At 31.1% G+C, this 24,464-nt stretch overlaps 1 protein-coding gene across 1 annotated transcript in view; it reads right to left on the bottom strand.

Annotated features, from left to right (window-relative positions):
• The window catches only part of LOC105219661 (dual 3',5'-cyclic-AMP and -GMP phosphodiesterase 11), a 119,906-nt gene extending 95,812 nt beyond the window's left edge, over positions 1-24,094 (bottom strand). Inside the window, exons 1-2 of the mRNA XM_054227474.1 lie at positions 23,403-24,094; positions 21,144-21,458 (exon numbers count right to left, since the gene is read on the bottom strand). The gene's annotated coding sequence lies outside the window, so the exon portion shown is untranslated. The remainder of the gene's footprint in view (positions 1-21,143; positions 21,459-23,402) is intronic.
• Positions 24,095-24,464: the final 370 nt, after the last annotated feature.

Below are 24,464 nucleotides of genomic sequence, written 5' to 3'. Positions count from 1 at the left end.
TTTTTTTTTTTTATAAAAATATTATTTAAACAAAACTTTTTTGATAAAAATTGTTGTTTTTTAAATAATTTCTTATAAAAAATTTAAAGAAAAATATTATTTTAAGTACAATTTTTTTGATAAAAATATTATTAAAAAAAAACCGTTTTTGATAAAAACATTTTTTTTTTTAATAATTTCTTATAAAAAATTAAAAAAAAATATATTATTTTAAATACAATTTTTTTTACAAAAATATTATTTAAACAATTTTTTTTTAATAAAAATATTTAAAAAATAAATTTGTTTTTGCTAAAAATATTGTTTTTTTTATTAAAATAATTTCTTATAAAAAAATAAAAACAATATTATTTTAAATATAATTTGTTGATAAAAAATGTTATTTAATCAAACTTTTTTTTATAAAAATATATTTTATTTTTCAATATTTGCGAAAAACTTTTTTCTTATACGAAAAAAAAAAAAAAAATATATATATATATCAAAGTACACATGCACCAAAACAAACAAAAAAATCTGCGCCAAAATCACTCGCTTCCGAACAGACAGAATTGACACTAATCACCTTCTGAATGCCAAAAGTATTTATAAACTGTTGTTGTGCTTGGCGCTCTTTTGTGGCTAGTGAACCGCTTGGTTGCCCATGAAATGTTGTTTTTGCTTGCTTGTATAACACACTATTTTCGACAAACACACAAATCAGTTTTACCCGCTTACTTTTCGCGCTTTGAAGTCGACTATTTAATGTCATTCGATTGGTAATTGTTTTATAGTAAATATTTTCGGCGATTTTAGTATAGGTTTTGCAAAATTTACGACGCTTGTAACAAAGCGCGCCCGTTACAAGGCAATTGCCAAATAATTATACGACTGAGTGGGCACAATGAAATTATATGGTATATGCGCAAAGGCAGAAACACTAAAAGAGCAGTAAATATTTGGCAGTAATGCATAAGTAAATATATAAATATATTTTTTTATGGGATTTACGATATACACAGCACCGCTTGAGCGCCTAAAAAGCATGAAATTCGCCGAAAAACCACCGAAAAAGCAAACAAAGTAAATAATAATGGCTTAAATGTATGAGTTGAAGCAGTTAACTAAGCATTATTTATACAAGTAAGCGTGTGTCAGCGACATATAGTGTGCAGGGTATAAATGCGCAGCGAAAAAAACCCCAAGTCAACAAGTGGAAATAAACAATAAATTTCATAATTGACAAGCATACATGCTTATACCACATATTTGCAATAACAATAACAACAACATAAATACTCAGAATAATTTATTAGCGAAAAACAATCACGAGCGCTGCAGTATATAAAACGCCTGTTTAGCTACATATGTATATTTAGTTAGTTCCTTAAACGCGCTTTAATTTTAGTATTCTATATTTTTATTATTATTTTTTTATAATTTTGTTTTTTAATTTTTTATAATTTTTTTTTTTATATTTTTTTATATATTTTTTTGTATTTTTTATTATTATTGTTTTATTATTTATATATTTTAGATATTTTAGTATTTTTTTATCAATTTTTCTATTAATCGCCTACACGTTTTTGCATTTTCAGTATTCAATAAACGCCAAAGCGCTACGCTGCATACATAACACGCGCTTAGTACGCCACTAAGTGCGCTGTGCAAAAAGTTAGTAAATGGATAGTCATAATAAAAAAAATTGTTTACAAATGCAATGCGTATAAGCACGCACATGACTTTACTGCTGAGCAAAATTACGCCGCCCGCACGCCGACAAAGCAAATAAAATTGGAAAACAATTTAAACTAACCGGCAATCGTGTAGGAGGAAGCAAATAGTAAATATATAAACTTGGCAAACGCACTTAGACTACATAGACTACAAGCCAAGCCGGCTGATGTCAGTGTCAGTGGCGGGTGCTGCCTGTTTGGGTGCACGCATACTTGAGCAGTCAATCAAGCGGTTGGTTGATGATTTAGAGCGGGTCTCTACCCTCTATATGATGTTATTGTTGTTGCTTTAAAATAGCGATCGTTATTGTTTTTTTTATGTTTTTGCTTCTGGCTTTTTTGCTTACTCAAATTTTTGTTGAGTTCTGCATTTTAATGCATTCGTCAGTGATTTGTGGTTACGTATACGCCATGGCACTCAACAACTTCTCCACACAGCAGTGCATATGTACTTAAAATGTTTGTGCATATTTTATAGATTATGTATTTAATTGCATGCATAACACGATTTCGGATATTTTGATTATGCTAATTTGGTTTTGTTGTTGTTGTTTTGAGTAATGAATTATTTATATGTATTCAGTCATGTGACTAGAACATAAGGATATGTTATTTAATTAAAATTTCTATAAAAGAGCATATATAATAGAAAAAACGGTTTATGGATAAATGAAGATTTAAACTTTCATAAGAACTAAAATAAAAAAACTCAGAAACGCGAAAAAGTTTTTAGAAAAGGCATTCGAGAAGACAAGAGAAGCATATAGAAAGCCGATGCAAATATTTTCGAGCTAAAAAATGAAAGAAGTACCTGTCAAAATAGAGAAAAAATCCACAAGCACAAAATCAAGTAAGGAAGGGCTAAGTTCGGGCTTAACCGTACATTCTATACACTCATCATTTACTTATTTATTTAATTTTATTAAAATAACACATAATTTTACCCACACATTCGGCATAAAGTCCATTAGGAAACAAAAATCAGTATATATAGTTTATGAGGGCTGATATAATTCCTGAACCGATTTCACTAATTTTCACCACCAAGGTACACTATATCCACGCTCACTTAAATTAGCTAAGATATCTCACATATTAATCGATATAAGTGGAATAAAGCCCACCGTATTTTTGAAAAATATATAATTAGGTATATGGGAGCTAGAGGAAGTTATGACCCGATTTTAATAATTTTTATAACAGAGACACACTATTAGAAGAATTAAATTAAATTATCTGAGATAATTGCCTATATTTTCGGTGAAAAATTACCCTTACGCGCTGAGTTCATCATGCTCGATATCCGGGGGCTTGAAAAGTTAAAGTCCGATTTCGACAATGTTTCCACAAGTGAAGCCATATGTGATATGCAGTATTTTTGTAAAGTTTTATACCTCTATCTTCATTGGTTCCATATGTATACGTTATAAAGTGAAGGAATCAGATGGAAATCGAAGTTGAGTTATATGGGAAGTTGTCGTGGTTGTGAACCAAATCGGCTCATTTTCTATCTGTGTTATCAGTATGTCATGGAAGTATTATGTACCGAATTTCATTGAAATCGATATAGTAATTTCTGAGAAAAGGTTTTTGACCCGTAAGTGGATGACGCCATGCCCATTTTCCATTCCTTTTTTAATCTAAATGCAGCTTCCTAGTGCGATCCTTTATACCAAATTTTTCTTTTCTTGCTTTATTTATGGCTTAATTATGACACTTTATAGGTTTTCGGTTTACCAAGTTTCGACAAGATATCTTAATTTTAACTCAAGTTATCCGTTGCACGGACAGACGAACGGATTTTAACTCGTCTAGTCATCCTGATCAGTTTGATATATATAAACCTATATCTAACTCGTTTAGTTATAGTTTTATAAGTTACAAAGAACTGTTATATAAACAAAACTATGATATAATATAATACTCTCTTAACAACTTTTGTTGCGAGAGTATAACTAGAGATTGACAAATTCTCCCTAGATAATATCAAGCGATCTTCAGCAACACCTCTCTCTTTGTCTTTTATACACAACAAGCTCACTTCCAAAAATCTCAAACTGCCAAAACAGCTGTTACAAGCAAATATTTACACAGTATTTTAGCTACTAAATTATTAACCACACACACACACCGTAAACTAATATTGAGCTTTTTTCAAACAAATTTACCTATCAATAATTTCACCTTGTAATAGTGACCTTCGTTAAATCGATCAAGGTTGCTTTTGGTATAAAAATTATCAGTTACTTTTTTTTGTACAACAAAAAACTCATTACCGTGATTTCGTAGCACATAGTGTGATTACAATACTATCGATAACACAAATTATATTATGATAAACTAGCAGGTATGTATGTAGATAAGAAGATCAACGTTTGGTCAATTACAATGGTTCAAAAAGCGAAGGAAATAATTCTACAATAAATTAAATACACAAATATTTACACAAACACTGCTATGCGTTTATATTTTATGTGTGCGTGTTTATATATGTTTTACGCAAAGGGGAAAAGATAATGAGTTGCAGCTGAATTTTATACAGCACACTGCTACCGCTATAAATTTTAGGCACATAAAACGCACTTTGGTTATGAAATTTTTCCATTAACATGTACAAATTTGTTTTTTTTTTTCAGCGTTTATTTTGGTACTTTTTTCACGGCTTGTTTTTGTTTTATGTAGTCACATTTTGTAGGCTGTTCATTGATCATAAAATTTTGGTACACATACAAGAGAGAGTTCATACTTTGGCAAGAAATTTCAAAAAGGTATAATAGTTTTGTTTTTGGTTAAAAAAAACTTTCACTAAACCGTGAAAAGTAGCGAATCGAACAACTGGTATAAATTCACGAAACTGGTATAATAAATTATTGGTAGATTAGTGAGCGATTATACCCTTTGAAAGTGGTATACTCATTTGTTGTTCGTATCACATGTATCATTGATCCTCACCTTTATATTAACTCTCTAAGCTCTAAATTATTCTGTCAAGTTTATAGAACAACTCATACGGCGGCGCCACTCGAACATAATCCTACCCTACTTCATATTGTTTATGTTTATCAAGTGTGGAACGTGCCCGAAAAATTGTTTTCAACTCCCTAAACAATAACACAGATAAGTAACTAGAGAAAACAGGTAAATACAAAGGTATGTATGTAAATGTTAAAGAAAGCGATAAAATTAACAAAAAAATAAATGGATTTTTTACTGCTGAATAGAAAACAATGAGCATGCGACGCAAAAACTCGTACAAACTACCATCCATTCGCTAAATTCTGGAGAAAGGTGAATCGAACAAAAAACTGGTATAACTAGTATAAACTGGTATAAACAAAAATAAGTTATATTCTATTCGCCAGTTTTCGATTTGTTCGATTGAAACTGGTATAAATTCAGTAGATTGGTATAATAAAATATAGGTATCTTATCACTGACTATTAAATTCAGAGAATTATGTTATTTCGGATTATTCTACGTACATATATGATATATTTTAAATAAATATTATATATTTTTTATTATTTTATTTTTATTGCGTATAAAGAGCATCAAGTTGTCATTAAATCTGTAACAAGAAATATCACTTAAATGTTTATAATTTACGAAGACGTTTATAAGTTCAATGCCATGAACGCAACAAAAAAAGTTGAAAAACAACAACTTAAATACTTAGCAATACCCAAATAATTTGCATAAACTGGTTCAAAAGAAATGAGATATTTTGACAAAGTCACGCCCTTGTCGTTGACAGTGTGATGTGAGAAGGGAATACATGAGCTTTTTTAATGTAGAAGAAATAAAAAATTTCCAATTAATATTTTTTTTTTATTTTTTGACTAAAATGACGCAAGCAAAACCGCAAAGAAAAATCTGAGACGTCACAACTAAAAAAACTTAGAATTTTTGGTTCTTTGGAACTAATGTTCTAATATAATTGTTTATGAAATTATAAAATTCAAAAGGTCAAACATATGATTAATCACATAATGAGTTTACTCATTATATAGCGAAGCTTATCTGGTGTCAACGCAGTTTATGTTAACCAGTTCAACAGCAAAACAAATGAAACAATAACAATATATGAGTAAATAACAGTTATCTACATATATATATGTTTTTTAGACATAATGGTTATGTAGCGCTGTTATCATTTGTGAGTCATACTCATTTATTAGAATTTTAGACAGACAATTCTCGCCCAATATCTCACAACATCTCAATGTCTAGCTACTAGATTGTTTAGCGAGCGTATACATATGTTCGTTTATTTATTTCTACACTGTCACTTTATATATGGATGAAGATATATTTTGAAGGTCTGCTTTATATTTCATATCACTTTCGTTTGGCATATCGCTTGTGGTTCTTACGGTTTCAATGGCGTTGTGATTACTTGTCACCATAAGAAGGGACTACGCAATAAAAAATGTATTTCACCATGTTCAAGATACTATTTGTAATGGGACAAAGGAATTTTTTTGGTCTGATATCAGCAGTGGAATTTCTCAGTCATATTTCTGAAGGCGATTAAAAATTATGGCATATGAAAAGCCAGCGGGAAAATAGAAATATTGAAATAAATTTCATAATAAATAATTTTATAATTTACTAAAATTGGAAAGTAGCGAATCGAATTAATAACTGGTATAAATTTTGTTAACTGGTATAATGAGTTAATGTTACTATAATCTTCTCCTAGAGGTACGGGTACAAAAATTATTGTTTGCTTTTGATACCGATAACGATAATCGACAACTGGTATAAATTTATTAAACTGATATAATGACTATTTTATAACTGAAATATTTTCTTAAAAGTCCCCTTATCAAAGTTCTAAAGTTAACACCGTCATTACCGAATTGAAATAACATCTGGTATAAATTAAGTGAACTGAAAAACTCTAAAATGTTTACTTCCTTCGACTTAGCAACTACCTCACCAGCAGTTAGCTAGTAATATATGAATTGTATGCACAAAACCTTCGCATATAACAGTTTCAATGGGTCACTAAAAGTGTGAAAATATTTGAATATTTTGTCAATTAACAGAACCGACGATTAGCGCAATGCGTAAAAGCGAGCAAATAGAAATATAGTTTTTTGTAAAGTAAATATTTTGTATTTCAATGGATCACATGTAAACTGTATAAGTAAGACACCTGAATGTGTTTTTGTTTACGTCGGCGTTTTTTGATACACAGTGTTAGTAATTTTCCAGTTTACGATTTAAAATTGTTCCGCTAATTTAATCATTAAAACGTAATTATATTTTTAAACAAATAATTTAATTTTTTTAATTTGTTTGGCTTCTTCAATGATGAAATAGTACGGATATTGTTTATATAAACACCAAAAGCAAATCTGAAATAAATTGGGTTTTTTATAGTCCTGCTGCTACCGATTAATTGTGCGTTGGTTTCCATGAAGAAATAGATCTTAAGGTAAATAGAGTAATTAGAGCTTTATCAGCGTGAAATCAACAAAACACTATGGTATTATTTTGCAATAAGTGGCATAATCGAAGACTGCGTTGGCGTACATAAATTCGTTCTCTCCATTGTTTCTGCTCACAGTTACCCATATGATCCTTTGTTGTTTCAGGGTATACGAGTACTCTACCTGTCACCTTTCACTCTTAGGTTTTATACTATGTTCGGACCGACATTGAAAACATGTTTTCATAGAAAATATGGGCCTTCGTACGAAAACGTGTGTTTTCATCCATGCAAAATCTGTCAAACGAAATCACAGTTTTCGCTGAAAAGTACTTGAAAATTTACATATATATTTAGTCGATATTATTGGAAGACATATTTTGCCAGCTCTAAATTGTCATTTGATATTGTAAACAAATTCCACTACTTTGTCAAAATAATGGAGAAACAGAAATAAAAATATGAAAGGATGGGCTAAGTTCGCGCGTGACCGAACATTTTCTTTTTTCGAATGGGGACTTTATATATTTCAACATTATACACATGCTGCATTACCTTTTTGAATGTGCTTCAATTTTTACATGATTAAAGAACAAAAAAATGTCACCCTATTATGCTGGTCATCTCTCACTGATAATTTGATAACTAGAGTGCAGGGTAGAATAAATTAAAAAAATTTTTTAACAAAAGCGCTTTAAAATTACATGCAACTCGACTCATGTATTGGGCACAAAGTCCACTAGAAAACAAAAATCATTATATGAAAAATGGTGTAATTCCTGAAGTTTCATTATAATATCAGAAGTTTTACTCAAGTAATCGCTTGTACGGACAGACGGATTTTAACTCGTTTCATCATCCAGATCATTTTGATATTTATAACCCTATATCGTTTAGTTTTATGACTTACAAACAACATAAGAACAAAACGTTCATACTTTCTTAGCAACACGTTGCGAGAGTATAAAAATGCTCAAATGTAAACAACCAAATAAATTTGTGAATTGTCAATGAAAACGCATCGAAAACACAAAATGTCGGTCAGAACGACTTTGGTTGCACAATCCACAAATTGTGTTTTCAAGATGTTTTCAATGTCGGTACGAACGTAGTATTATCTTTGCAAATATAATTACTTGCTAAAAAGTTGTTCCTTAATATTCAATTTTATTTAGTCGAAATATTTGTTAATCCAGGGTTTCAAGGAGGCACACTTGTTCCTCACGTCGCATTATTTTGTCTTTTCAACCTTTATACCAACGGAAGCAAATCTAATATCTGTCGTTCGTTGAACTGTACAACTATACATACAGATCTTTGACAGGTAGAGGCTCTCCCTTTTATTCCACACTTTCCTTAATATTGATCATGACACTGATAGAACGAGACGAGGTTTCCACGTGCCTTGGATCGAAATTTTAGTAATTTCACCAGAAGTATTCAGTGCGGTATATAGTAGAAATAAAAACCTGTACTCCTCCCAGTGAAGTGCGATCTTTTCACATTTTTTCATAATTCTGAGTTTTGAGTCGTCTAGAGCCCGATTTCAGCCGATGTAGACACCCTTGCTACGTATTTTGGTAATCCTTTAGAAATGAAGAATATTTTTCAATAATTTGTGTTTAAAAATTTAAAACTGGTAGCAACCTAGTTCGTATATATATTTAAATACATAGCTTTCGTGATCCACTAAATTCTCTTAAACACATATATTTCTGAGTTTTCCTATAATCTTTTTTTCTTCGAAAATCGACATTTACTACGAGGTGCCAACTTCAACAAATAACATATATATACATCACATTCACCCATATGTCTGCGTTTAATCTTGATATTCAAATGAAATTCATAATAAAACTAATGACGCACATTCGCAACTTCTTTGCTTGGCATTTGGCGAAAGAAGACGTCAGTGCGAGGAAATTGAAATAAAAAACAAGAAAAATATAATACCAAACGCAAACAATATTAATTTCACTTAAAAGCCTAAAAACGAATATTCAACGTGGAGAGAAAACTTAGTCATGCACTGAAGACACATACATACCTTTAAAAATAAAGAAGTATATATACAAGTATATAAGAGTGAAAAGATATATGTATATAAGTATGTCATGTATGTATTAAAGTGTTTGCCTCACACTAAGTACTTAAAAGCAAAGTTCAATGCGCAAATAAATAAATGCAAATGTATCATTTAGCACTTTCAACTGACCAGATGCCGGGTTATTGCCGCTTGACTGATTTGCCATAAACACATTTGCACAACTCTACACACACATATACACATAACAAAATGCATATGTAATGACATGAATGCTTGACTGCAGAACACCTTAATTTGATCGACTGGTTGATTGACTGATTGAATCACTCACTGTCCGATTAACTGCTCTACAAACGCAGCAACGCGTGTGCAAACTCACCAACACACACACACCCATACCCAATAGGTCTACGTGCGGCCAGTCTACGCGTGGTCGCTCAACTTCATTAGAGTCGCCAGCAGCGTGTGAATAATGCATGCATAATTGGCAGCTTGCTTTCTACGAATTTTTTTCTTTAGCATTTCTTGCTTGTCTCTGCTCTCTTCATTACCGCCACAGATACATACGAACTTTGCAGGGAGTCAAGGCATATGCTTAAAACGTGTTGAAATGTCTGTGCCGAAAGAACAATAACAACAATTCGGTAAAATTCCGTGTAAAACGTGTGCAAAAAGGCAAGTGACACTTGTTTGATTGGCAAGAAAATATTGATTCTTGCGGCTGATTTATTATGTGTGTGGAAGCTTTCCAGCTTATTTGCATAAAAGTTAACAATGGTCTGCATTGATTCGCTGTGAATGAACTCTCAAGTTGGTATAATTCCTTTCGTGTGTGCATTCTTTTCGCTTTCATGGAAAATATTTCGTGCAGGAATGGTGAAGTGGATGTTTTCTGTATGCGAGCGGTGTAGTGGTGCGTCTTGTGCTGCAAAAGAGACTTAGTCATGTTGATTATGAAATTGTTAGTCATAATTTAACTCAATACTAATATTATTGAAGTGAAAGATAAAGTTCGGTCATTCTTTTAAACGGCTCTCAAAATATCATTAAAAGGTTTTAACAAATCAGCAACGAGGTCTTCAACTCGACTAATTAACTTTTCCCAGATATGATTAATCTCAAAAACAAACATGATCTCTTCAAATCTAACAACTAATAAACGTACAATGCCGAAGTGAAGAGAGCTTAGGGCGGTCGTCGATCTATGAAAGACTTCACGATAGGAAGGAATTTCTTTATATCTAGATTGTGAAATCCGTAGTTTTCTTACCACCTCTTTTGGGGTGAGATAGTATTTTCCTTCACTGAAGATAGACAGTAGATTATATTATTAAGAGAGAGAGAAACAAAACCGAATTAGGTATTAGAGTTTAAAAGGGATTATTCTTTCACTTTTCGAGTCAGGTAACGGGTGATTTTTTTGAGGTTAGGATTTTCATGCATTAGTATTTGACAGATCACGTGGGATTTCAGACATGGTGTCAAAGAGAAAGATGCTCAGTATGCTTTGACATTTCATCATGAATAGACTTACTAACGAGCAACGCTTGCAAATCATTGAATTTTATTACCAAAATCAGTGTTCGGTTCGAAATGTGTTTATCGACAAATTTTGTTCAGCGATGAGGCTCATTTCTGGTTGAATGGCTACGTAAATAAGCAAAATTGCCGCATTTGGGGTGAAGAGCAACCAGAAGCCGTTCAAGAACTGCCCATGCATCCCGAAAAATGCACTGTTTGGTGTGGTTTGTACGCTGGTGGAATCATTGGACCGTATTTTTTCAAAGATGCTGTTGGACGCAACGTTACGGTGAATGGCGATCGCTATCGTTCGATGCTAACAAACTTTTTGTTGCCAAAAATGGAAGAACTGAACTTGGTTGACATGTGGTTTCAACAAGATGGCGCTACATGCCACACAGCTCGCGATTCTATGGCCATTTTGAGGGAAAACTTCGGAGAACAATTCATCTCAAGAAATGGACCCGTAAGTTGGCCACCAAGATCATGCGATTTAACGCCTTTAGACTATTTTTTGTGGGGCTACGTCAAGTCTAAAGTCTACAGAAATAAGCCAGCAACTATTCCAGCTTTGGAAGACAACATTTCCGAAGAAATTCGGGCTATTCCGGCCGAAATGCTCGAAAAAGTTGCCCAAAATTGGACTTTCCGAATGGACCACCTAAGACGCAGCCGCGGTCAACATTTAAATGAAATTATCTTCAAAAAGTAAATGTCATGAACCAATCTAACGTTTCAAATAAAGAACCGATGAGATTTTGCAAATTTTATGCGTTTTTTTTTTTTAGAAAGTTATCAAGCTCTTAAAAAATCACCCTTTAGTTTCTATGTCGTACCTGGGATAAGGCTGGGCATTCACAGAGAAAGTGGACAACTGTTTCCTTATTCCCTACTAATTCATAGCCACGGCATGTGTTATTGCAGGGCATGTCCATTTTCATCGCTTGATCTCCAAACTGTTATTGGAACAGTGAGTCTGAATATACTTTTCCTGCACCTATATAATAAATCCCTGCCTTATCGACCCATCCGTATAGACTGAGATAGTATCTTCGCCATATTATGCCCCTTCTCCAATCTCGTCTAGAGGGTATCCTCACGGAAACTTATATTAAGAAAAGATTTTAAGTAGGTAAGCAGTACTACGGCTTTAAAACTTTTAAATAGCTCAAGAAATTAAACTTAAGTTTTCTCCATTTCTCTCTCTCTCTCTCCTCTATGAGAGTTTAGTACTTTAATGAATCCGAAGCGAGACAGTATGAAAATGTATTAAAAACATAACTTCGCATGAAGGAGAATATGCAAATACAACACTGAGGTCGTGACGAATAATAGAAAATACAGTTCGTCTATCTAAGATGGATTATACTAAGGATATGTTTAAACCGCTGGACTGTGGCCTAATCTGAGTCCAAATTGCAACTTCATTTCCCCTCCAATAGTCGGAATGATCTTTAATGAACTATTTGCTTCAGAGTTAGCAAGATAATAGAGCATTTATGGGTCAGACAAATAACTTTTTTTTATCAAATGGAAAAAAAAGTTTTTATTTCAAATACTAGCAGACCCAGCCACACGTTTTTGTGGCTAAGATATACATTACATTAGTATTTTTTTCAATATAGCTATATATATTTGAAATTAATCATAATAATTTGTTAAAGTTTGAATTTTTTTGTCGTATATTGAAGTATTTAACAAATTAGAAAATTTGCAAGTTGGCGAAGCCAAGATTGCTTCGATGACGATATTGATTACCGTATTCATAGCCAGTTTTGTTCTATTGCAAAGTCGAGGTTGATTTATGTTACGCAGCATGATGACAACTTACACTAATTTTAATTGCAAAGTGAGAGGTGATAGTCAAGTCAATTTTAAATATTCTGTGAGATAATTGACTACATCATCCTGATTTGTAGCTGTGTCAACTGTCCTGGAACATAATCCTAAATTGTCGCATTGAGATCATTGACATCTTTGGTTTTTAATACCACATAGGTCATTCAATCAGCCATTTATGTTTATTATATTGTGGTTTCATGTAAGGAAAAACACGATGAATAAGCTCCTCTTTCGAGGCCATGAAGTGACAGAAACCCGTTAAAAATGTTATTAATCTATCGAGGTGTCAACTGCGTCGCTACCATTTCCAACTATTTCTACAATCGCTGTATGATATTGTTGGAAAAACACTCGTATGTTATTTGTTAATTGGCGATTCTTTATGTGTCGCCACAAATTAGATGATTTTAGGAATGTGATTAGTTCGTCAGCAACAGTTGATCCAAGAATAGTCTGGCGAAAATCACCTGCCAACAGAATCATGACTTCACCAAAAATATTTTCGTGGTCGCGTAAATCTTTTAAAGTCCTGTGCAGTACCTCCAGCGATTTGAATATCTGGAAAATCTTCTTTATAGCTCTTTTTTTTGGCGATTTTTCAGACTGGTGTTTCGTTGATTTGCAATTTAGGAGTAATTTCAATGCCGAATTGCCGTTTGTCTGCCCACTAACAGGTGGCAAGTTGCCCCTATTCCCATTATAACTGGGTGTTGAAAATAAGGGAAATCGGTTCAGGAATTACCTCAACCCTCATGTACTATATATGCTGATTTTGGATTATGATTTTTATTCTATTGGACTTTATTTCAAATTGTGTTTAATAAAATTACATCAATAAATTGCGAGAGTATAAAATGTTCGGTTGCCTTTCCCTACTTGTTACAAATTGTTTTGGGCTATCGACACAGCCTTATACAATTGAACAATGATACAAATATTTTAACAAAGCAACAATGACAACTTTCAAAATATTATTTTTTGTTTTTTTTTTTTTTTTATAATTTTGTTGTCAATTCAAAAAAAATCATCTTCTTGTTATCTTCCTCATAATTTTTCCATATTTACTTACTTTCTAATCCTTCCCTGGCCTTTCATAAATATTTCAAAACTAAAATTAGCTAGATCGGTTTGGCCCTTCTCGACTTTTTTCGAAACTAACGACACAAATTGTTTGTATGGGTGATTAGAATATTGGAGATTTAAGACTTTTTCAGGCAATTTTTCTAATTTTTCTCCCCGTAAGAACCATCCCGGTACCTCTAGAAACATTCTAATAAAAGAATTTGCGAAATCGGTTCAGCGGTTCTCGAGTTATGCGCTTAGCAACACATTTTGCGATTCATTTTTATATTATAGATTATTCGTTATACTCAGAAAACATTGTCACCGTTAATCTATTTTTAATGGCTCAAGACTGGTCTCACCCCTTAAATGATATATAATATTTCCAGTGAATCATCCCTTTAAACTAAAAATTTGCATAACTAAATATTTACGACACGTTATAGCACCTATATTTAATCAATTCTATCGAAGCGTGACCTAAAAACCCCCGTAATCTTTGCGCAACGCCACGTGACTTTCTTTGATTTTTATTTTGTTTTTTCAATTTACTGGCATTATGATGTATTACAAATGCTCACAAAATATGCTAATATTATCAGCGCATACATGACGCCGTCGATAATTATGCAAACGCTAGCTTTTTGCACGGGCAATTAATTAGACAACGAAACACATTGGCGACACCCGACAGCGCAGCGCCGATCATAAATAAATATGTATGAGAAATATAGTATATGTACGAGTACTTGTGTGTATATGTACGTGCTTGACTTATCACCGTTGTAACTAGCACTTAATAAAGTTGGGTTGGCTACAAAGTTTTTGTTTGCCTCTCATACTAAGTCGCCACATTTCAATTACTTTAGATTATGCGGTGTGGTTCAACACTTATGAGTGCGTAGGTGTGTGTGTGTAAATAAGTAATAAAGTTTTCTAAATAGTAATTTGTGCAAAATGCAATCGCCTATTTGCAAAATGTGTAAACAAAAGTGATTTCTTATCTACGTAGTCTGCGCATTCCACTTGTGGAATGTAATCCATTAAACCCTACTGTGCCCCCCGCCTTCGACAGCTTAAGCCACTAACGCCGAGACACAAATACTTAATTGTGAGTGCAAGAGATATGCACAGACAAATATAATATTTATTTATTTGTTTGTATGTATGTTTGCCTGTGTGTACCCTCATGCCAATATATGAGCATGCTTGCACGTTTCTTGCCACACACACAGCTAATTGGCATGCCAATCTCTCCAGCGCGTCTTCTTCGTCTATCTTCATTCATTTCGCACTAATATACATACAAACATATATGTGTGTGTGTTTGCTTGTTTGTCGGTATGTATTTCACACGTCTAATTGCAACTAATTAAGCTAAAAAGTGCTTTCAGCATGAGCTTACTTAGGACAAGCGTTGAAAAATAATTTGATTTCTTTTTTCTCACCAAATGAAACCAGTTTTCAAGTTTTTTTGTAGTATTCTTGTTGTTTTTGTTTTGAAAGTGGCGTAGGGAATTGTGTAATGAGGTTATGATAATAAAAGCAAAAAAAAAGAGTTTTGTATTCTTAACACGTTTCAAGAATGCTGATATTTCACTGATTATACATGGCTCGCGCAGGCACAGGGTGTTTGGTATGTGTGTAAAACGAAAATTACGGTATCATGCGGTGGTATAATTTAATAGAAAACGAAGTGGGATATATAAGGTTTGGGAAGTTGTTGAAAAGCAATTAGTGCAGATACTCAAGTACATATTTATATATTTTCAAACTTTTCGATACCATTTTAGAAGTCAAAATTGAAGAATTTTCTTCAAAATAGGTCTCTGTGTATTGTCTTCTTGATTTCTTTTCATCTAACATGTTTCTTGAGATCTGAGTATAAAACAAAATCGCTGGGAACCTGATCTGGAGATACGATGATTTCGACGTTAACTAGGCACAGAGCTTTCTCAAAATCAAATGTTCAAGAGCATATTATTGGATCCAAGATCCAGAAACTCCGTGGTTTTTGGTGTAAGAACCGCCGAGAACATTCTTACGCATGCCAGATTTTTTAAATCAGATCTCTTACAAGAACTCTCAGAGAATGTCTAGGATCCTTATAAAGATTTTCAGATCATCCATGTAGACAAAATTAAACGAAGTTGTCTGTTTAATAAGGCAAGAAATAGTATGAGCTCTACAATGCTTCCAAGAGAAATCACTGACGAGATAAGAAATTGTTTCGAGGAAAAAAATTACACAAAACCTTACAAACTAAACTTAAATGGTTAGGTTAATACAGACAATCTCACTTGGACAGTTTCGACTGTCCTTTGTGATACCCGGATACTCCTGACGGATCTCTAAGACCCTTATACGACAAAGCGCTTGGACTCTATTATAAAATTCTTAAATCAGCTAATGTCGATACCAGACACTTAACTGAGTTTGCCGAAGATGTGCCTACCGAGGTGCTTTAACCTAAATCTGGCGAGTACTGGACATTGAAGGAGGAAGTGCTTGGATGATTCCTCTTCGCCTCCCCCCAAACAGCGGACTACATACACGTTTCCACTGCGGCGCCAATGTTGCTAGGGTATGCTCCCTTGCAAACTGATCCGCTTTGCAGTTTCCAACGATACCGCGGTGGCCGGGTACCCACAAAGGTGGGATTACAAAACTTAAAGGGTAGATTCGTTTAAAACCTGATACAAAACCCTTTGAAAATACTCTATAAGCATTTTGAATACGAAACTTAGTAAAGGTTATTATTGTAACCCTCTGGAAATTAAAAAATATACCTAAAAAGTGAGACTAGTTAAATAAAAAATTCAATATATGAAATTCACGCAGTAACCAGAGCTTACATTTTACTTGAAAGTTAAATAGATTAGATATTATTATGCCACTGACATGATTTAATAATAAATCACTTGCTTGTCATGGGAGCGAGTAAGTAATTTATATTGCAAATCGCGTAGAGACGAAGTCATAAAATAAGGGGAGAAAAGTAGAAATATTTGTGGTTTTGGAAAATCAAATTCGTTTTGTATTTTAATTTATATATATATAAGTAGATATGGATATTTATATATAATTTACCCAAAATCTATCAGGAAATAACAGTACCATATTTAGTTCCAAAATGCAACAAAAAAATCAAGATGAAAGAAAATACACAAAATCCTTCTGAAAGCCCCCAATAAAGCTTTTGTCAAAAAAAAATTAAAATATACAAATATAGAAACCAAAATGTTCTCAAAAAATATTTTCAACTAATCAGTATACAACTCACACATGAATACAACATTGTATATACCAGAAGTATGAGAAATTAATGCAGTTCCTTAGAAGAATTTCGTTTCATTTGAAATAAAAATTAAAAAAAAAAGATAAAATCAGTTTCATTTGAATTGCAAATTTATTGCAAAAACACGAATAAGTCAAAAGAAAAAATTTAAAAAAGAGAATAAACGAAATTAAAAATAATTGTTTAAGTAAAAAACACAATAAGATATGCATATGTCACACGTTAAAAATGCCAGATAATGCCAAATAACAAACAGTATAAACACAAAAACGAAATGGTGACAAAGCAGCTCCACAAAATTTTTGCTGCCGACCACACAAATCGCGCTCGCACGGGAGTCTCCCAGAGTCACATATGCTTATGGTTGTCTCATATATTTTGTTGTCTTATCAGAAAATCTCACTTGTACTCTCACCTTTAGTGCGCCAAAATACAATGTCTGTTAATACAATAAACAACGGGGCTTTATAAAATGTTAGATTATTTTGTAGTGACAATGTGCTGTGTGTCACGGTGGCATAATCTAGGCAGACGGTTGTATAGCTAACAAGGATATATAATAAAGATGAGGTAAAAATGAGCCTATATAACAAAACTTCAGTATCTTTAATATACAATAAGAACAAACAACTGAAGGAAAATGTACCGGTCCCGCAACTGGGTAATTTTTGGTGAATTTCGTACCAATACCTGAAAATCTTTTGAGGATGGTGTATCTAAAAATTGTTGGTTACTCATTGTCACAATTTTTAATAATTTCATCTAACAGTATTTCAAAAAAAATGTTTTTTTTTTGGTATTGAACCAAGAAATTGATTTTAATATATGGTGTAGTTTGGGACTTTTAATTTATTGGATTTGTAGTTGAGCGAAATCTTAGTTTATTTTTATACAAGACCATGTTTTACAAATATTTTAATTGGTTTGGAAATACACCGCGAATTATGACAGTAATTATTAATGGACTCGTTTGAATATCACCCATAATACCAATACCGAACAGATTCTAACTAGTTGGCGGTTTACCTACAGAAACATCTACAACGTAAGACAGGGTAAGTAAACGAAAATCCAAAACTTTTCAATGAATAGCATCGGTAGCAATGTACTCATCCACAATCATACAATAGAATGAGTCTCGGGTTAACTTCTTGCAAACTGTTTAATGAATTAGCCAAACTGAAAAGTTAGTTGAATGGCAGCTGGTACGAAACGGCAATGAATGAAGTCAGCAGACGATATCAAGGCAAACTATTGTTAGCAGTCTATTAGTTTGAGACGTCTTAATATATTTCACAAGAAATATTTTACCAGTGAAATAATCAAGAAACAAAAAATTATTATAAAGAATATCTATATTTTTTATAAAATTATACAGAACGGTTTCACAAGAATAATTTGTATGAAATAGGATTGAAATCATATTTTTATATGAAAAAATTTAAAAAAAAGTAACAACTATTGAAATGAAAAATGCTTACGCAATTAAATTTAACGATGATATATGATCTCTAACAACCCGCCTTGCTATCATACAAACACTATTATTGCTAGATTTATTGCGTAGTACCCATTTTCACTGAGATCATTAACCGAAAAGTGGAAAATTTTGTTGATTTCGGTTTAGCAATTTGTAGGCTATTGACTATTATATCCAATATACACACATCTTCATATACTATATATTGTAATTATATTATGGAACTCATCTATTAAATTAAAACTACAAGTATATACACACTTGAGCACATGTTCATTTCAATCAGTCACGTTCCACTTGCTTTTCATACAAAAATACAAACGCATTTGTACATTATCTGCCTCAACTGATTAATTAATTTGCATTTGTATATATTTAACAAAAGGCATAAAAATATACAGTTAGCTGCAATTACCCACAATCATATTTATAATCATACAATTTCTACCCACAAACGAGTACTACAAAAGAAAAAACGTGTCACGATTAGTTGTATTACTTAGTTAGCCGCTCAATTAAGCGAGTGCAAAAAGAACAAGCCACGTGTTTGGAATTGTACCCTTTGACGACAATGTGATCTTCTGTGCGATAATCTTATCTTCGTGATTTTTCAGTTGCAAAGCAACGTGCATTTATTCATTTAATAAATATTTGCTACGCCGAGACACGTTTTATAAATTTTTATTCATTAACTATGAAGCTGATTTTTAGTAAACTTAAAGATTCGTTAAAATGTTTTGCTAACCATAAATCTTCACTTAGTGGCTTGTTACAGAGAAAAAAAGTATTCGTTGGCAGTTTATATAGCGTCGGGCCTACAAAAATGTGTAAAGTACCGTTACTTTGTATGTATGTATGTATGTATTTTTCTATTGAAATCTCATGACTATGTTTCTAAAAACACTATCCTTTAGATATCACAAAATGAAAAAAGTTCTGTTATTTGCTATATTCAAGCGTGTTCAAACTGATAACGGTACACAAAACTAATACCATAAAAAATAACTGTCATTTATTATTGATTCTCATAATACTCATATTTTATATTAATCACTCGTATTTCATGATAAAAAGTACTAAATCACTAGATTAATACTTCATTTGTGCACATTAAAATAATTGAGGTAACGGTATTATTATATCGGGTATGAGATTATGGAAACATTGTAGTACGAAAGTGCTCATAAGCCTAAAAGTAAGTGCAGAGGAGGCATATATTTTAAATATGAGCTCAGTGTTTCTATAATCCCATCTACGAGGGTTCTTAAAGAGTTTCAATAAATTAATTCTAGATTTTATATAAAAGTTCATTTGTTCTATAAAATAAAATATTTTCTTCGGTTCTATAAAACGATTCATAAAAAAAATAAATATTTTTTTGTTGTTGGATTATTTTTGGTGATCAAAAATAACTGTTTTAGATCACTTAAGGGTTAAATAAATATAAATCAAAGTTATCCGCAGAAAACCCCTTTATATCATCAAATAGTCTCAATTAATTTGCTTCTGCCGTTTTCCAATAGATGTGTCTAGGGTAAAGCACTGGTCGATTAAATCGTTTTATATCGATCTTGGACATTTGTGTCAACATTAACCCAACAAAATATTTGTAGAGATCTGTTTGCATGCCAAACTTTTTCTCAACTGAAAATGTCACTTTTTGAGCCGAATTCTCGACATTTGCACGGAATATGCATGCTGTCAGAAAGAATGGTCAAAGGTAGTAGCTAGCGACGGCCAATATTTTGAATAACATTTTTGTAATCGTTTTTATACAAAAAAAACCTTAAATTTACAAAAAAAAAAACGGCGGAAGCAAAGTTGTACACCAATAATTAAAGCGTTTCCCAATTTTTTTTTTGTCCTCCTAATTTACTTTCCTTTTACAATTTCTTTTGCTGATCGAGGTCTCTTTTGGATCACCTAAAGGTTAAATACATTTTTTAATGTAACTTCCTCGAGTTCTCAAACTACCCTCGTACAAATATAGTGGGTCAATACAAAAATTGTTCAAAACGATAGTACTTTATAGAAACACTTCTTTGTAGACAGACCACATTTCCTGTTGCAATAAATGTTTAATCATATATTGTAAAATACACTATACTTCATAGCTTCCAGAATGAAATTAGTGACTTTTATTATTAAGAAAAACGTGCCACCAATCTCATAGAAGCTTGTACAGGAAATGCTTTTAACACTTTCATATATAATATATTACCAAGTTTAACACAACAGAGTTGTTTTTGCAGTACCACATTATGGACGTAGTGTGAGTGCAATGAGATTATAAAAGTAAGCAAGTGCCATTGTTAATATTTGTTTGCTATTGACCCATGTTAGCAGTTAACGATCATTAGCGTTGTACCGTTATTCAGCAAGTCATAAAACTCATTTTATAGCGTAGTTTAACAACGACTTTTCTGAGATTAAAAAATAATAATAAAATGAAAAACAACGAAAAACTTGTTAAATGTACTATAAACTGACTAAAGACGAAGCTCATTAAATCGCCGAAGGAAATTAAACTATAATAATATTTGCTTGTACTTGAGAGAATAATGAGTTTTTAATACGATGTAACACTCACAAAGAAGCAAACTCTGGAATAAGTGAAGTTAACTTCTTTAGAGAGCAACTTGAATGCTTGATTTTTTAGCTGTATCAGTTCCTAGATGGAACATGGGTCTCAGAATACTCTTGCTGTAATTCTTAAATATAATATATTTGTGTGAACGTACCTTCTCTGCTCGCTGTTTACCGCAAGCCTCCAATTTCTCGATCCAAGTAAAGTATTCTTTTGGTATTTGACGCTTTAAATTTTATTACACAAAATTAACACAAAACCACTTTTTTATTAACACTTTCACTCTGCAATATTTTATAAATTTTCTTTTTCTTTGAGAGATTTTATGAAACACTACAAATTAACTCACTTGTTGTTGTTTTGTTTGTTTCAATAATATTATTATTTATATATATTATTTTTTAATTTATTTATACATATTTAAAAGCAGTTGCTTGAATAGTTGATTTTTATTTTAGATGACAAAAATCTGAAAAATAAAGAAAAACAAATTTTATTAACTAAAAAAAATTAAGAATTGATCAAAAAAAATATTTATTAAAAATAGTAAATTAAAATGATTATTTACGTTTCATAAAGATAAAAAATATAACTCTTATAAATACAATATTTTAAAATAATTTAAAAAATTTGGGAGCCACTGGAATAACTAAATAATAACTTGATGTATGTAATGTTTAATCATCAAACGGTTTTGTCTGAATAATTCATAAAAATCACCGACTTATCGCACCGATCTTGTATTTTGAAGTTAAAATTTATTTGATTAATGACTTCATGCAATCTTTACAACGGAGAAACCTAGATAAGTTATTTAGTTTTGCCATACACTTCGTTCTACAACCTTTTTTTAATATTTTTTAACTTGGTTTTATTAATTATCTTCAGTTTTTTTAGTTGTTCGACGCTGTTCTTTTCTCAGCTTTGTTCTTCAATTCGCCCTTTCTCATTTTTTTGTATATTCTTACACACAAATACAAATCTCAACAAATATATTTTTCTTTTCTTTATTTTTTGAGCAATTCCTCACTTCTCTACTCTCGCCTTGCCTCTAGCTAACGATCATCATCAGCTGGATGAATCGCCTGCAAAATCCCTCTGAGCATTTTTGATTTTGTGTCACAACTGGTTCACTCTTTCCCTTGCTCTTATATATATTTGTTTATGTACATATAATATATAATAATGTGAAAACTTTTTATTTAAAATTTTTATTTCATTTTATTGCAATTTATGGCTTTGCTTCCATTAATTAAGTTCGCTTTGTTGACGCTCAAATTAATTAAAGCAAATTCTACTTTTCGTTTGTATGTATGCGCCGTATGTGACATAAATTTCTCCTTATTTGTTTTTGTTGTACACAATTTTTTATGGTAGCCTTTTTTTGCTGAATTTTTGCGCAATTCTTTTTGGTTAATGGGGATTACTTTTGATTATTTATTATATTTCTTTTTTTCATTTAATTTGTTGTTTCTATATATTATATATACATAAATATATATATACAACTACTTGTATTCGGTTGAAAATTTTTAATATTCCATTCACATGTGCCAATTGTAGATATTTGACTCATAATCAACAATTTCACCACGTTTTTGCCCAAATAATATATCTAAATATTTTAGTTTAATTTTATTTATTTATAATAATTTTTTTTCTGTATAATTCAATAATTAACTTTTATTTTATTTTATTTTATTTTATTTTATTTTATTTTATTTTATTTTATTTTATTTTATTTTATTTTATTTTATTTTATTTTATTTTATTTTATTTTATTTTATTTTATTTTATTTTATTTTATTTTATTTTATTTTATTTTATTTTATTTTATTTTATTTTATTTTATTTTATTTTATTTTATTTTATTTTATTTTATTTTATTTTATTTTATTTTATTTTATTTTATTTTATTTTATTTTATTTTATTTTATTTTATTTTATTTTATTTTATTTTTATTTTATTTTATTTTATTTTATTTTATTTTATTTTTTATTTTATTTTTTATTTTATTTTTAATTTTATTTTATTTTATTTTATTTTATTTTATTTTATTTTATTTTATTTTATTTTATTTTATTTTATTTTATTTTATTTTATTTTATTTTATTTTATTTTATTTTATTTTATTTTATTTTATTTTATTTTATTTTATTTTATTTTATTTTATTTTATTTTATTTTATTTTATTTTATTTTATTTTATTTTATTTTATTTTATTTTATTTTATTTTATTTTATTTTATTTTATTTTATTTTATTTTATTTTATTTTATTTTATTTTATTTTATTTTATTTTATTTTATTTTTTTTTATTTTATTTTATTTTATTTTATTTTATTTTTATACGAGCTCAAACTAAATACCTATCTTGCTTTTATGTTTTTTTTGCTCTTACTTCCGAACTCACCAATTCACTCGCCTGCTTTGTTGTTGTTGCTTTCTTAGCGAACACTGCACTTTAGCTTAATTTGTGGAGTTACTACTTTTGCAGCTTCTTCTTTCAGCCACTGCTTTGTGTTCCACTTCTACGTTGCCCTACTACTCGTTTAGCACTTTATATACACTTTGCAAAAAAAAACTTATATACCTAACTGCTTTTTATATATACACATATGCACACTGCATTTTGTTTAACTTTATGCTTTATTTTTATTATTTTATTTTTATTATTAATAATAAAATTTCTTTCAAATAACTTTTTACCACCACAACTTAAATGGGTTATCGCTCGAAAGTTCCAAGCACGCGTGTTTTACTTGCTTAGCTTGACTTGGCTTTACGACTCGATTTGCAAACACTCTAAATGGTTTGGTGAAATTACTATTTCTTCATATTCAACTTTTGCACTCCTTCATAATACATTTTTATTTCATTTTATTTTTACACTTTATTTCTTCGCTTTTTATTCGAAATATTTTCTTCAGCGAGAAGTTCACTGCACAAATTCGAACGAAAAAGACCGTCTCAGTATCAAAAAAATACAAAAAGAAAAATATTTCTTCACACTCTACTCGTTATTTTTGACGATTTTTGTGCCGTTGAATGGATCCAACCACCACCTGCACGTTACGATTCACGAGCGCAAACTGATCGCCCCAATGTGGCGGCAAACCGTTGATGCTTGTGCCGTGCTTGCTGTTGATGTCAGCAGCGTTGCTCTTTTGCTGTTTATTTAGGTGATTCGCGTGAGCGTCAGCTGTCTGTCGGGTTCTTTCACCGTTTACCGGTGTGTGTAGATTTATTACATTCTTTTTTTTATTATTTTGTCATTTGCTATATCAGTGTGTTTGCGTTTGTCGTGCCATGTGTGGCCCCCTTGCCCTTCGCTTAGAAAGCAAAAAGCAAAAAGCAAAACGTTTTCAGCTGTATTGTAGTGATATATGAGGTTACTTGTATGTTTGAGCGCGTATATCAGTTGTAGACGTAAGAGAGTGCTGCTGGTGTCAAAGAGCGCATTGTCAATTTAAGA

Source organism: Zeugodacus cucurbitae, chromosome 3 (assembly GCF_028554725.1).
Source record: "Zeugodacus cucurbitae isolate PBARC_wt_2022May chromosome 3, idZeuCucr1.2, whole genome shotgun sequence".
NCBI classification, from domain to species: domain Eukaryota; kingdom Metazoa; phylum Arthropoda; class Insecta; order Diptera; family Tephritidae; genus Zeugodacus; species Zeugodacus cucurbitae.
This window is presented reverse-complemented; position numbering and strand designations above follow the sequence as displayed.